This window comes from Silene latifolia, chromosome Y (assembly GCF_048544455.1).
Source record: "Silene latifolia isolate original U9 population chromosome Y, ASM4854445v1, whole genome shotgun sequence".
Classification (NCBI taxonomy): Eukaryota; Viridiplantae; Streptophyta; class Magnoliopsida; order Caryophyllales; family Caryophyllaceae; genus Silene; species Silene latifolia.
Window position 1 is genome coordinate 297,012,467 of NC_133538.1, and position 14,295 is coordinate 297,026,761.

General features: G+C 39.9%; 1 non-coding gene across 1 annotated transcript; it reads left to right on the forward strand.

Moving 5' to 3' along the window:
• The first annotated feature begins 284 nt into the window (after window positions 1-284).
• Window positions 285-390, forward strand: LOC141636362 (small nucleolar RNA R71). The gene has a single exon (XR_012540980.1). It is a non-coding gene; the product is annotated as a small nucleolar RNA R71 (small nucleolar RNA).
• Window positions 391-14,295: the final 13,905 nt, after the last annotated feature.

A 14,295-nucleotide genomic window follows, 5' to 3' on the forward strand; every position in this document is an offset into this window, starting at 1 on the left:
GAACCGTCTGAGGCTCCCCAGCAGAATGCAGCTCCAGCTTATCAAACCTATCATTCATGGCTTCCAGCTGAGCCACAACTTGCTTATCGGCTGCATGAACTGTTCTAATACCATCCCTCGGGTTTCCATACTCAGCACAGTGGGTCACCATCTCTTCAATAAGAGCCCATCCCTTATCTTCGTCGGTGTTCTTTTGAAATCTTCCGTTGGATGATGCATCAAGTATGGCTCTGTGATCATCGTATAGCCCATTGTAGAACTGATTGGACAGGAACCACGACTCAAAACTATGGTGAGGAATAGACCTCACCAACCTCTTGAAACGGCACCAAGCTTCATAGAAAGTTTCATCCGGTGCCTGTTTGAAACTTGTTATTTTTGCCCTCAGCTGATTAGTGCGCTGCGGAGGGAAGTATCTCTTATAAAAAGCAAGAGCAAGGGTCTCCCAGTCTGTGACCCTCGTGGCCGTGCGGTCCAAATCAGTCAACTACTCCCTGGCTGAGTCAGTCAAAGAAAAAGGAAACAACACCTCCTTAATCTTGTCTTGAGTTACCCCCTTTGTGGCGGGGATAGTAGAACAGTAGTCCGTAAAGGCCTCCATATGCTTCCTCGGGTCTTCACCTGCCACACCTCTAAAGAGATTTCTCTCCACCGGATTGATATAGGAAGGACGGATGTCAAATGTATTCCCATCCTCAGTCTAGAGATTGAACCCCTTTGGAATTGATGATGCTTTAGGCTCCGAATGACTAGCAATATTCGGCATCTTTACTGGTTGATTTACAGAACAGAAAGTGTCTTCTTCAAAGGATGGATTTTCTGTAAATAGGAAATGCTGAAGTTCTGGTTCGAAAGTACTCAAGTCTTCCTTTCGTGATTCTCTTTGCAGACGGAGTCTATGCCTGAACAGCCTCTTTGGCTCAGAATCAGCTGAAACTAACTCCAACCTACGTGACCTGGGCATACACAACACTGAAAGAAAATGAATAAGAACTGCCTCAAGGAATAAAAATTCCCTGAGACGGATAAAATAAACGAAACAAAGACAGATAGGGCAATTGCCTCCCCGGCAACGGCGCTAAAATTTGACAGGGCTGTCGTGTATCTATCAAAAATAACTAACTAAACTAACTATATAGCTAAGGAAGTCAGGTCGATCTCCTCAGGGAGGCAAGATATCTGTAAGAGTCCGTCTATTTGGTCACAAATGGGGGGGTTTGTAATTTGATTTCCTAAACTAAAAGCTTTAAGTCAAGAGAAATAAGGAAAGAGCAATTAAGGCAGAAAATAGAAATAAACTATCAATAGAGAGGGGACATGTCAGGATTTCGGTTCACTACGGTAGTCCAGTGACTCAACTATGAATGACTTAGATAAATTACTGCGAGACGGATATGGAAAGGTCCTTCCGGTCCACTTTCTACCCTAGACTCCCACTAACTTAACTTTCGTCCTCGTTAGGGTAGTCTACTGTTCATAGCAGGTCTATTTAGTCCAATCTTCCGATCCAGGATTAAATTTAACCAGATTAAAAAGGTGACTCAGAAGCGTGCACTCAACTAAGTCGGTAAATACAGTTATATTGCTATGAGGACAGATTCTCACGAATAATTCATCTAACCTATTCACTACATCGTCACATTTCTACCGTAGATTCCCTAATCCTAACATGAAACAGATTAGCTACTCATGCTATTAATACTGTCAATACTAATAACAAATAAATAACTCATATTAAACATGATGAGACAATAATAAAATTGCATAAAAGTTAATTAGGGCAGAGAATTAAATGAAGCAAAACAAACAATTAAGATGAATAAAAGAAAGATTAATATTAAAAGGGAGAAAGAGATTACAATCGCAAGAATCCGGCGTAAAGAACAAACAAATCCAAGCGAGAAAATCTGAAAGCAAAAGTTACAGTGAAGAAGAAAAAGTAACGCAGTCTTGAGAGTGAAAGATGAATAATAAGATAAAGCTTGGATCCTAATAACCTAGTTAACGTGCGTTTAAATAGAAAAACTACTAAGTCCAATAACTAAAACAAGTTCACGGGCTAATTAAATCCCATGAAAGCAGAAACCACTCGATCGAGTAGTTTGAAACCACTCGATCGAGTATTTCTCCAAATAATCTACTCGATCGAGTAGATTGTTACTCGATCGAGTAACCTCATTTTCCAGCACTATTGGATCGAGTTAAATAATGCTCGATCGAACAACCTAAGCCATATAAATCACTCGATCGAGCAATAAAACAGCTCGATCACATATTCTTCCTTCAAATAAGTTCAAACTCGTGACTGACTGCCTCGTATACCGTTCCTTCACGCATCCCAATGCAAGATCTCACTCTGAAAAATCCCATCTCCCCAAAATGCATGCAAAAAGGACGAAAATGGTACGATTCCACTACTTTTACGTTCATTCCTGCAAAATAGACAAGACGAACCAAATTAGCCAATTCGGGGGCAAAATGCAATATAAATAGTACGAAAGTACATAGAAATACGTGCTAAAATAGGCTAAAAAGACTTTACAAAATGCACGTATCACTAGACATGGAAATCCATCCTGTATTATTTACCAATTATTTTGTGCTGAGGTCACATCAAGCCAGAGACCCCATTCTATACCACATCGCAAGCCATAACCCATCAAGCTAAACACCACAAAATATAAACTGTAGAGTGTTATCCATCAAACAAACCTCTTATTACCAAGCTTCACATTCCAAAATGACAAAGCCATTTTCACCCGGTCCGTGATACAGAGTCTTCACATACTTTGCTATCGATAACGAGACATACCTAGTCTACCTTCAGGGTTCACTTTTTAGTGTAGTCATATGACAATGAACACTTTCAAAAATTATACCTCTAAGATTCATGATCAAGGGGCAATTCCCTCAAATAAATTTTCGAGACACCAAACGGCATATACCATCGTGACCCTCGCACTTTAAGTTCCTAACAGCTAGCTTAGGCACATACACACAGCAAGAACTACGATCTGGAATAATTTCGCAACATGCGAAAACGTAGGCAATTCTCTAACAGGAACACAACTGTAGCCCTTCCACGACTTTCCAATTCCAATTTCCAATTTTCTACAATCCCCTATGTTGACGCGGGCCCACGGGGGTCGCTCGGTGAAAACGAGCAAGCTTTGCATTTGTGGAGTTGCCACCAATTTATTGTGGAAAATTGGAAACCGTTCGAATACATCATGCCATGTCAAGACACAAAGTAGTGACATGAACACCAAGAACTCGTTACCCTTAGCATTCTATGTCTACAATGACTCTTGTGGATGCCAATGAACACGGATGTTCACAGAGATCTGGAGTAAGGGGTGAGGGTACGTATTAGGAAGCTCTTTTGATCGAACACCTAATCCCGCCCGCCTCGATAGCGGCCTCTACTAATGATTAGAAAAAATCGTCTATACTCGATATGTTGAAGATTATATGCATGCTATGAAACATCGATTAGATTAATCCTAGCATGTGAGAACTAACTAAGTCAGTAAACACGTAATTTAACATGCATTAATGTCGAGGTAGAGATTTAGGTTAATTACATGTGAGAGCACACAAACAATAAATAATAAAGAAATACAATAAAAATACAATAAAGAAAATTTCGATAATTACTTCGGGTTAATTGATTTACGTCGAAAATACATTTAAAACGGATGGTTTTAGAAAAGAAAAGAGAAAATAAATTAACGAACAAATTATTAATGATAATACGATTAATAGTTAATTAATACGTAAACTAATAACTAGGTCAAAGCAACATCGGAAGTTCAGGGACAGAATTCAACCCGGAAGAGGCGCAGCAGTGCTGCGTCCTTTGGAAAAGGCGCCGCACCTAATGCGTCCTTTCCTGAGGTGAATTATGGCGGTGAAGCCGGAATTGCATATCGTTAATGTCCATTGGTGAATTTAATGCTTGATTAATATATTTGACTCGGATAGAAGTGGTTTAACGGATTATTTACATGTGAATTGGTCGTAAAAGCAATAAAAGACGGACTTAAATTAAATAGAACGAACTAAACGCTAATTGATACCGTCGTCAGGTACCAAAAATAAAATACCTTGTTACACTAACAGAAGCTAGCAGTAAGTAGGTTCGATCTCCACAGGGAGGCGGTCACTATCTACTTGTCTATTCGGTCCGTCTAAGGTCACGATTGGGGGGTTTAAAATGTTTGAACTAAACTAAATAAGATAAAGGTAAGAGAAATAAGGATAAGAGAAATTAGCAAGAGAAAGAGGAAACTAGGATGTCGGTTCATCAATGAACGTCAGTCAATTGCAGTTAAAGTCACAGATTAGTCGATGTGTCGGTTTAAGGGGCAATGAATATCTCCTTCCGGTCTCAATTCGCCCTAAAATACTATTAGCTTAACTTCCGCCCTCACTAAAGCATCTTATTGTTCACTGTCGGTCTCACCCCTTCCAACCTTCGGGTCTAGGCCAAGGCTTACCAAAATTAAAAAGGCTAAATGCATCGATTCAATTAGCAAGATACAGTTAAAGCAGTGATTAACAACATAGACATAACCACAACGACCAATCTATGAACTAATTAGCAATTAACATTCATTCATCGAATCCCGTAATCCTAGCAGAGAGAATTAGCTAGACATGGTAAAGGGAAGAACAAAAACAAAGGAAAGAGAAATAATAAACATTAACTAAAGAGAAAAGGGAAAAGAGAGAAAATTACAGAGAAAAGATCCGGAAAAGAGAGGAAAGCAATAAGTAACAGTAATAGGGAAAAAGTATTGTAAAGTAGTGTATGAGATGATGCCAGTCACGTCTGATCCTTCCTATTTATAAGAAATAGGATTTTTATTTGACCTAATAGCGAAATAAGACTAAAAAGCCCGAGTCCAATAGCAAATCACTCGATCGAGTGATTTGAAACCACTCGATCGAGCAAAATTAAGATCAAACCACTCGATCGAGTGAAATAAATACTTGATCGACTAAATCCTAAAATGCAACTACTCGATCGGGTAGAAAAAGGAGTCGATCGAACACAATTGTACTCGATCGAGTACTTTCCAGCGCACAATTCCTGCTTCGCGCCCTGAACTTCAACCGGCTGACATTTCTTCGTTACTTGGTCAAACAAGGCAATTCTGGTGGCGTTGGAAAGCTAAGAGGACAATATTTCATCTCCAATTGGAATCACCCTAAAATCAGTTGTAGAACTCGAGATGTGGCTCTTCAAATTAGGCACTAGCAATTTGAAGTTCCTCCTTTACTCGCCTAGCTATCTTACTTCTTTGCGCATCTCAAAATAGTAGTTTCTAAGCTCCGACTTAACTCATCTCCTAAATGCATGCATACTGACATGTTTTAGGCTTGATTATGCTTCTTTCCGGTTCATACCTGTAAATAATACAAGAGAACCCAAAGTAGAGAATTCGGGGGACATTTGTTGATAAACACTATACAAAATGCGTTGAAATGCGTGCAAATAAAGTACAAAATACCTATATAAAATGCACGCATCACTAATTACAAGATTAAATTGATTAAAACTAACTAATTAGCTTAAATTAATGTTAAACTATTGACAATGATGACGATGAACAGATGAAAATATACCAAAGGTCGAATTCCAGAGACGTGATATTGATCAATCGAATCTCTAAAACCCGGATTGATTTAATGACGAAACCCGCAAATATTAATTACTTGGGATTTAAGTCGGGAATTTAAAGATGAATTATTAACGAATTATATGGTAAAATTATGATGTTAAAATTATCGTGTTAATGAAATAAGAAAAAGCAAAAGACGAGAGAAAAATTAACAAACGAATTAAACAGAAGACGAAGGAAGAAGAAGGAAAACAGGATCTGCGGCAGCCTCAGAAAGAGGCGCAGCAAGTGTTGCGTCCCTTCAAAGAGCCGCAGTAGTTACCGCGCTCCTTCTCGACGTCTGTCTCCCGTTAATCCGTAAAAGGGGTTTGAATAAAGGTTTTGTAAATCGGTTTTGAATATATCTTTGACGTAAATCTTAAAATAATGATTACAAAAATAAGAACAATAGTAAAAGATGGGATTTACACCCTCAGACTTACATGTTTGACGAAACGATATTAACTAAGTTAACGTTTAGTGATGCTCGACTCGAATGTACGACGAAAGTGCCCTCTAAGAGGAAAACGAACAAAATTGATTAAGTTGATTGATGTGGAGTTGGTCAAATTGGTTGGTAATGCAAAACGAGGCTGGTATTCAGAAAGATCTGAGCTTACGTGGTCGAAAGTTCAAGCACGTAGACGCCAAAAAGCAAGAGTGTGGTCTTAGAATGCAAAGGGAGAAGGGAAGAGCGGAAACTCGCGTGAGAAATATGAGGAACGAAGGTCCCTATTTATACTAATCACGGAATTACGGTTTAGGAAAGGAGAAAAAGATCCGGAAACAACCGAATTAGGTTAAACACGGAAACTTGGACAAAAAAGAAAGCCTGGAGAAAAAGCGCAGCAGTGCTGCGTCCCTTAGAAGAGGCGCCGCACTTGATGCACCCTTTCCCCAGTGGTTTCCTCCTGTGCAAGAAAGCGCGTTTGACAGCCTGTCATATTTTAGGCATAACTTTCTCTACAAGACTCAGAATAAGGTGATTTTGGTAGGGTTGGAATGCTAAGAAAGAGATCTAGAACTTTATATGAAATAGGCCTAACCTAAAAAAGCCGTTATCACCTCGTAAAACAGGCCTAAATGTCGGGTTGCCATTTTAGCTAAATGAAATGCACATTTTGTAATATTATAAACTCTAAGTTTAGCCCAAAGAAATGACATGGGACTCGAAATGAGATATAATCATAACATTTATGACATCCTAACCTTTGGTAGACAAACACATTGCTTTGATTCGGGATTTGACTGTTTTAGGAAATGAAGACGGTTTTTGACCCGGACTCCAAATGAACTCTAATTACTGCCAAAACGGCCGTAATGACACCTAGATGACAACCAAGTGGTAGACACAGGTATTTGAGCTATCACTTGACGATAAACTTATGATTTGTCATAAATCATTCCGTGTACCAAACATGCGGCCCAATCATCACCGGGTGGCTTGCGGGAGGTGCAGAAATGAGGTATCTATAGAGCCCCCACTTTGACTGAGGCTTAGACAAGGTTAAAGTCAAAGTATAGCCATCAGGTCAATCGAATATTGCAACCTGACGACTATGGCGACGCGAGGCGGCTCAAGGGGTCTGAGCAAAGGACTTGTCGTCGGGAATATTTTAGAGTCTGTCGACTTCCGGGGAGGGTCGTTTAAAGTCCATTAGACTACGTAAGGAGGCTCGCTAGCCATAATAAGAGACCATACTTGATACTTCTTTCTCGAGACGTTTCGGGAGTTGCGTAGGAGCTGAGGGTAAGACCTAAAAGATATGTAAGGATTGTGCTAAGGGTGTAGGACCCTAAAGGAAAACATCGGCGAGAAGACAGCCTAATGGTAAGCAAGGTTTGGGTGTAGGAACTCTAAGAAAAGGTGATCCTAAAGGATTATGATCCTAAAGGAAAAGGTGATCCTAAAGGATTATGATCCTAAAAGTAAAAGGGTGATCCTAAAGGAATGTGATCCTAAAGGGAAAAGGTGATCCTAAAGGATTATGATCCTAAGAGGAATAGGATCCTAGGGTTAAGTTTAGGAACTACAGGGTTACTAATTCTTGTTTTAAACGCGTGCGCTTAAGCTTTTTGAGGTATGAGAACTCCAAAAGGATTTATGGATTTATGAACCTAAGGACGTTAGTGTGGGAGCTTAATGGTTTATGAACCTAAAGGAAGCCATTTTGGGATCTTAAAGAATCTAGGGGTAAGAATCCTAACTTTGGGTTTAAGAACCTAAGGAAGGAGGCGCTGGTTTGAGAACTTCTGGAGAACGACACCTCTGCCGAACTCCGCGAGGAAACAATAACGTTTGAGGGTAGCAGGACGTCGGTAGAAACTGCTGGGTGAAATGTGCTTAGGTCGGTCGTCAAACAAACTTCGGTAAAACTTGAGATTGATGTTCAACTCCACGTGTTGAGAGGGACAAATGGCTGTCTTGAACTCTCGCTGGGTGAACATAATTGAGGCGTGTCAAAACACCTATCAGAGGATATTCGCTCGTTATTGAAAGCGAAGTCTTGGTAAAGTATTGCGACGGTTCGCAGTCTGCTCGAACTTGAGCGAAGCCCCCAGTTGAAGCGAGCACTGCTTCTGATACTTACCTGCATGGTTAGTGGCCACACAAGAATGCAATCTAATAGAAAAAGTAGCACATAAACATGAGGTAACACATGGGTTTTGCAAAATTTGTTTCTTTATAAAAGTTATTTAAAACTTGCTCAAATAAATTTGTCGTTTATAATGCGTTATGCATATTCATGGGGCTTTAGACATAGGACTTGACACGACATTTACTCACTAGGATGCAAGACAATAGACTGACGCAACACTGACTTAGATTTAACGAGACACAGGGGATGACCATGAAACAGTTTGCCTAAGTGTGCGCAACCCCTAGCCAAGTGTGGGTGACAATGCGTATCAGTTCTAAAGGAAGAAGAATTGCAAGAATGATGGGGACATATAAAGGCAAGGCATGAATCATGGATCAGCTATCTACTTGGACCTCTTTTGACATCGTTTTCTGTAAAAGAGACCCCTCTTGAGGCACAATAATTTTAAGAATTGATCTAAGACCTCATTATCGCCTGGACCGAGTACTAACTAGACTTAAATGAGAGAGGAATAAAGGAAGGGTGACATCTCGGAAGAGAAGCCCCCAGGATGAGAAGACGACTCTAAGATTTTAGTAAAAAGGAAGATTGGGCGACAAGAAGGAGCCCCCAGTAAAGAGGTATTGGTTATGGAAGGGATATTAATTGAGGTTGGAAGGTTGAAAATTGGGATGGTTGATAAATGAGGTGATTGAAAGTTGATAATTGAGGTTGAAAGTTGATGGTTGAGGTGGTTGTGTCCTTGAGGACTGCCTACGTATTCACGTGAAGTGAAATCAAACCAGATCGTAGTTCAGAGGTTTGGTTAATTTTATTTGGATGTTGTGGTTATATCCTTCTTGTGTAAGAAAGGACTGCCTACGTATCCACCTGAAGAGGTGAAATCAAACCATGCTCGTAGTTCAAGTGTGTGCCTAAGCTTATGTTGTCACGGCCTTAAAGTGCACGGGTCAGGAGAGTATATTACTTTGGTGACTCGAAGAATCGATTTGAGATAACTCCCTCAGATCATGGACCAAAGAGGTATAACTAAGTTTGTAAAAAATTCCTTGTCATGTGAGCGCACTCGAAAGTGGACCCTAAGGATGGATATGGGTTCGTGACGTCCTAGGTAGAAAAGTATCTGAAGACTTCGTGTCTGGGTCAAGCTGAAACTGGACTGGATATTTGGAATGTGGAGCTCGGTAATAAGAGGCTTTGATGAACAAATCTTTGGAGCTTGTTTTTGTAGAGTTGAGGCTTGATGGGGTTATGGCTTATAATATAGTTTGTAAATGGAGCCTCTTGGCTTGATGTAGCCTGAGCACATAAAGTTAGGTTAAAATGATGCGGGATCAAATTTCCATTTCTTGGCCCTAAAGAATTGGTATACTTGACGAGCTTAAGAGGATTCTCAAAATTCCTAACTATCTCCCTGTAACGGTCTCGAGAAGGACTTAGGGTGTGTGATGTGTGAAAGGCTAAGTAAGGGTGCTAGATGACCATCGGCATTGTCTACTCTAGGTTTAGTTGTTTACTTGGCATTTCATATTTGAATTCTCTTTTGACGCTTGATTTCAGCCTTGTTCTTGATTCAGACTCAGATCTTGGTCTGGAATATATCTCAACCTTTGCTCAGATTCTTGACTCACGTTCTTGAGGTTAACTTTGACTTTGGACATTGACTTGCTTGATTGAGTCTTCTTCTTTTGACTCTTTTGTCTTGGATATTGATCTTTGGTAATTTATCCTGATTGAGCCTTTGGTCTTTGATCATGGCTCGTATCGTCTTGGATTTGCTTGCTACCATGTATTTGGGTCAGACTAGCACCTTTAGTGTGAAAGGGTTGGTCTTTAGTAAACAGGTTGTTTATTGTGCAGAATGGGCTGGCCTTCCGTCATGGGTCAATAATAAGGGAGATGGTCTGGATTCGTCCTAGAATCTCTTGAGATAGGCTCGTCCTAAACTGGGGTATAGTGAAGGTATCTATTGCCAGACATGGAATAGGTAAGAAAAGAACACGGAGTTTCAGGTCCTCTACAACTCGGAATGGAACATCATTTTAGTGCACTCACATCGACTTGACATGCGTTGTTGTTAAAAAATGTTTCAAATCAATTCTTATTGTCACGGGAAAAGGAAAGGAAGAGATATGATAGAATAAATGAATTGAAGAGTGTACTTTTATTGAAATGAATAATAAATGTTTTTAACATAGACTCAAAAAGACATATGACTCGTTGGACAGCCCCTAGGTTGTCACTAGGAATGGAAAATGGACACGAAGAGAGACACTAGAACAATTATGGGAAAGAAAGCCTAAGACCCGGACTCGGACTCGGACTTTGACTCGGTCTTAGATCCGGACTCGTAATCAGCGGCCTATGCTTCAACATTTTCTTTTCTAACAACTGGCTTTGGCATCTGACTTTGAGCATTCACCCATTTGAGCACCTCATTCTCATCATTGGGAACATTGGAAGGATAACAGTTAAGAAGAGTTTATTGATAAGTGGTATATCCATGAGGATTGCCTAACTTGTCGTGTGAGCTAAAGGTTGAGAGGCACAATTTCCCACTTTCGATCATATCTTGAATGACATGTTTTAATTTGAAACATTTCTCTGTATCATGCCCTTTGCCTCTATGGTACTTGCAGTAGGTCTCTGAAGGGCATAGTTGTATGTAATACCAATGTTGGTAAATTTCCTAGGAGGCGTATCCTTCTTCTCGGAAGCCTTTGTGAATGACCTTGAAGAGTTGTTAGGTTTCTTTGACGAAGGCTCCATGAGGTTGCCTTTGTTGATTTTGGTTCATGGATGAGAAGAACTAGGAATACATTGCCAACTCATTGCTTTCTCCTTAGGACTGTCAGGTTGAGGGTTTGTTTTGAAACTTTTCATCTTCAGAGGTTGGGCATCAAGGTTCTTACCCATTTCATCAAACTGATTTTCCATGTTGGAAAGCCGAGAGCTTAGGCTATCAATAGTTCTCTCTATTTTGGAAAATTTATTGTTGAAGGCCATGGAAAGCATGAGCATTCCATTTTGGATATCTTCATCTTCAATCACGTTGACCTCTCTGCCGTCATAAGGATCGAGGAGATGAGAATAGTCTAGAGATGATTCTTCGTGATGTTTAATATTATTAGACCCAAGAGGGTCGATTTTCTTGGATTGCGCGACAAAAGGTGGCTTAGGAAGTTTGCCCTCTTCGATCATATCTTAGATTGTGTGTTTCAAGAGAAAACACTCTTCAATATCATGGCCTCTACCTTGGTGATATAAGCAATATTTGTTGCCCTTCCAGAGGTTCACATGTTTCTCTAAAAGAGGATCCGGAGTCAGCCCTATTAGATGTAGCTTGCCTTGGGCAGAAAGTCTCTTCAGAGCATCGGCATATGACATGCCTAAATCGGTAAGCACCCTTTGATGCCTCCCAGGTTTCCTTTCAGCTATTTTCGGCTTTCCAGAAAGATGGTTATTGCGAGAGGTAAGCTTTCGACGACCTACACTAGAGGTTTCTCTAGGTGGCGTGTTTTTTTCCACCATTCAATTTTCAAGGGTGTGGACGCGAATGCTCAAATTTTCCACTGTAGCTTGAACTCGTAGGACCATGGCATAAACGTCTTGGAGAGACATGGTGATTGTGGCTTGAGTTACTTCATGAATTTGCTGACTGACGGAACCCGTTGGATTCCTGCTCGGCAGAAATGACGCGCATTACAATTCGATTCGACATGGGATCACTCATACTAAGGCAACAAACAAAGGAAGGGACAAGATGACTAATCTAGACTTGACTTGTGAATTCGTGAAATGTCGTGAGTGACTTCTCGTGTTTGAATTCATGGTGCTTCACTGTAATTTTAGACTCGAGTGTTAACTTTGATGGAGTGACCTTTATATGATTGACCTTATTGACGGGATTGATGACACATGTTGATTCTGGACTCGAGGTTTGCTAATAGGTGTTAAGAAGACTACTGTAGTTCAGACTCAAATATGAGGCCCATTGAGAATCGTGTGTTGAGCCTCGGACCGTGTGACTCGAGGTGTCGGAAATGTTTAGATCCTAACTGAATTAGGGTAGGGGGTCCAAAATGACGGCGTGACGCCTTAGGACTTGACTTGAATTTGAAAAGACCCAAAGTGTAAAGGTAGACAGGGTTTACGACTCGATAGAGTTCTGACTAGGACATAGTCGGTTTGAACTTTGACTCTAACTTAGCCCAATTGAATTTACATATTTACATTTACATGGTTTGAAAATATTTTGGTTTAAATTTTTTTTTTGGACTGTTTTTTTTTTTTGACTTTTTGGTTTTGAAATGGGTATTAGGCCTGAAGTTTGACTCGATATTTGGACACAGTTTTGACTCATTTTGCGCTATTTTGAAAATATATATATTTTGAAAAGGATTTTATTTTACAAAATTTTGTCATGCCTTTGTTTAGAAAATGGCGATCACGTATACAAACATACATATGGGCATTATAATGGTATGCTGAGTGCATTTAGAAGGGTTTTGGCTTAAAAAGGCGGGTTGCCATACCAACCAATCAAACCCGGGGTCTGTGGAGAGGCTCGTGCCAAACAAGAGTAAGGTCGATTCCTAGTCCATTTCCTCGAGTAGTAAAAGCCCTTGACACAAACAGGACTAAGCATCATGGTATGGTTGACGTCAATCGCTATCCATCCTTAGGCCCAGATAAGAATTTGGACCGTCTAGACGGGACGATTGGTCGAATGGGTTGGGTTGGGCCCAGGAACGCCGAATAAAACGATCTAGGAAGATCGAGTAATGAAAACCGACAACTGTCTCATATAAACTATTCCCTAACCTTGTTCAAGTTTCACCCTTGGCTACACGTAAGTGTATTATCCCCAGCGGAGTCGCCAAACTGTGGACGCTGGCCCACTGGGGTCGCTCGGTGAAAACGAGCAAGCTTTGCATTTGTGGAGTCGCCACCATTTTATTGTGGAAAATTGGAAACCGTTCGAATAGCTCATGCCATGTTAAGACACAAAGTAATGACATGAACACCAAAAACTCGTTACCCTTAGCATTCTATGTCTAGAATGACTCTCGTGGATGCCAATGAACACAGATGTTCACAGAGATCTGGAGTATGGGGTGAGGGTACGTATTAGGAAGCTCTTCTGATCAAATACCTAATCCCGCCCGCCTCGATAGCGGCCTCTACTAATGATTAGGGAAAATCGTCTATACTCGATATGTTGAAGGTTATATGTATGTTATGCAACATTCATTAGATTAATCCTAGCATGTGAGAATTAACTAAGTCAGTAAACTCGTAATTTAACATGCATTAATGTCGAGGAAGAGATTTAGGTTAATTGCATGTGAGAGCATACAAACAATAAATAATAAAGAAATACAATAAAAATACAATAAAGAAAATTAGGATAATTACATCGGGTTAATTGATTTACGTCGAAAATACATTTAAAACGGATGGTTTTAGAAAAGAAAAGAGAAAATAAATTAACGAACAGATTATTAGTGATAATACGATTAATAGTTAATTAATACGTAAACTAATAACTAGGTCAAAGCAACAATGGAAGTTCAGGGACAGAATTCAACCCGGAACAGGCGCAGCAGTGCTGCGTCCTTTCCTGAGGTGAATTCTGGCTGTGAAGCCGGAATTGCATATCATTAATGTCCATTGGTGAATTTAATGCTTGATTAATATATTTGACTCAGATAGAAGAGGTTTAACGGATTATTTACATGTGAATTGGTCGTAAAAGCAATAAAAGACGGACTCAAATTAAATAGAACGAATTAAACGCTAATTACAAGATTAAATTGATTAAAACTAACTAATTAGGTTAAATTAATGTTAAACTATTGACAATGATGACGATGAACAGATGAAAATATACCAAAGGTCGAATTCCAGAGACTTGATATTGATCAATCGAATCTCTAAAACCCGGATTGATTTAATGACGAAAACCCGCAAATATTAATTACTTGGGATTTAATTCAGGAATTTAAACATGAATTATTAACGAA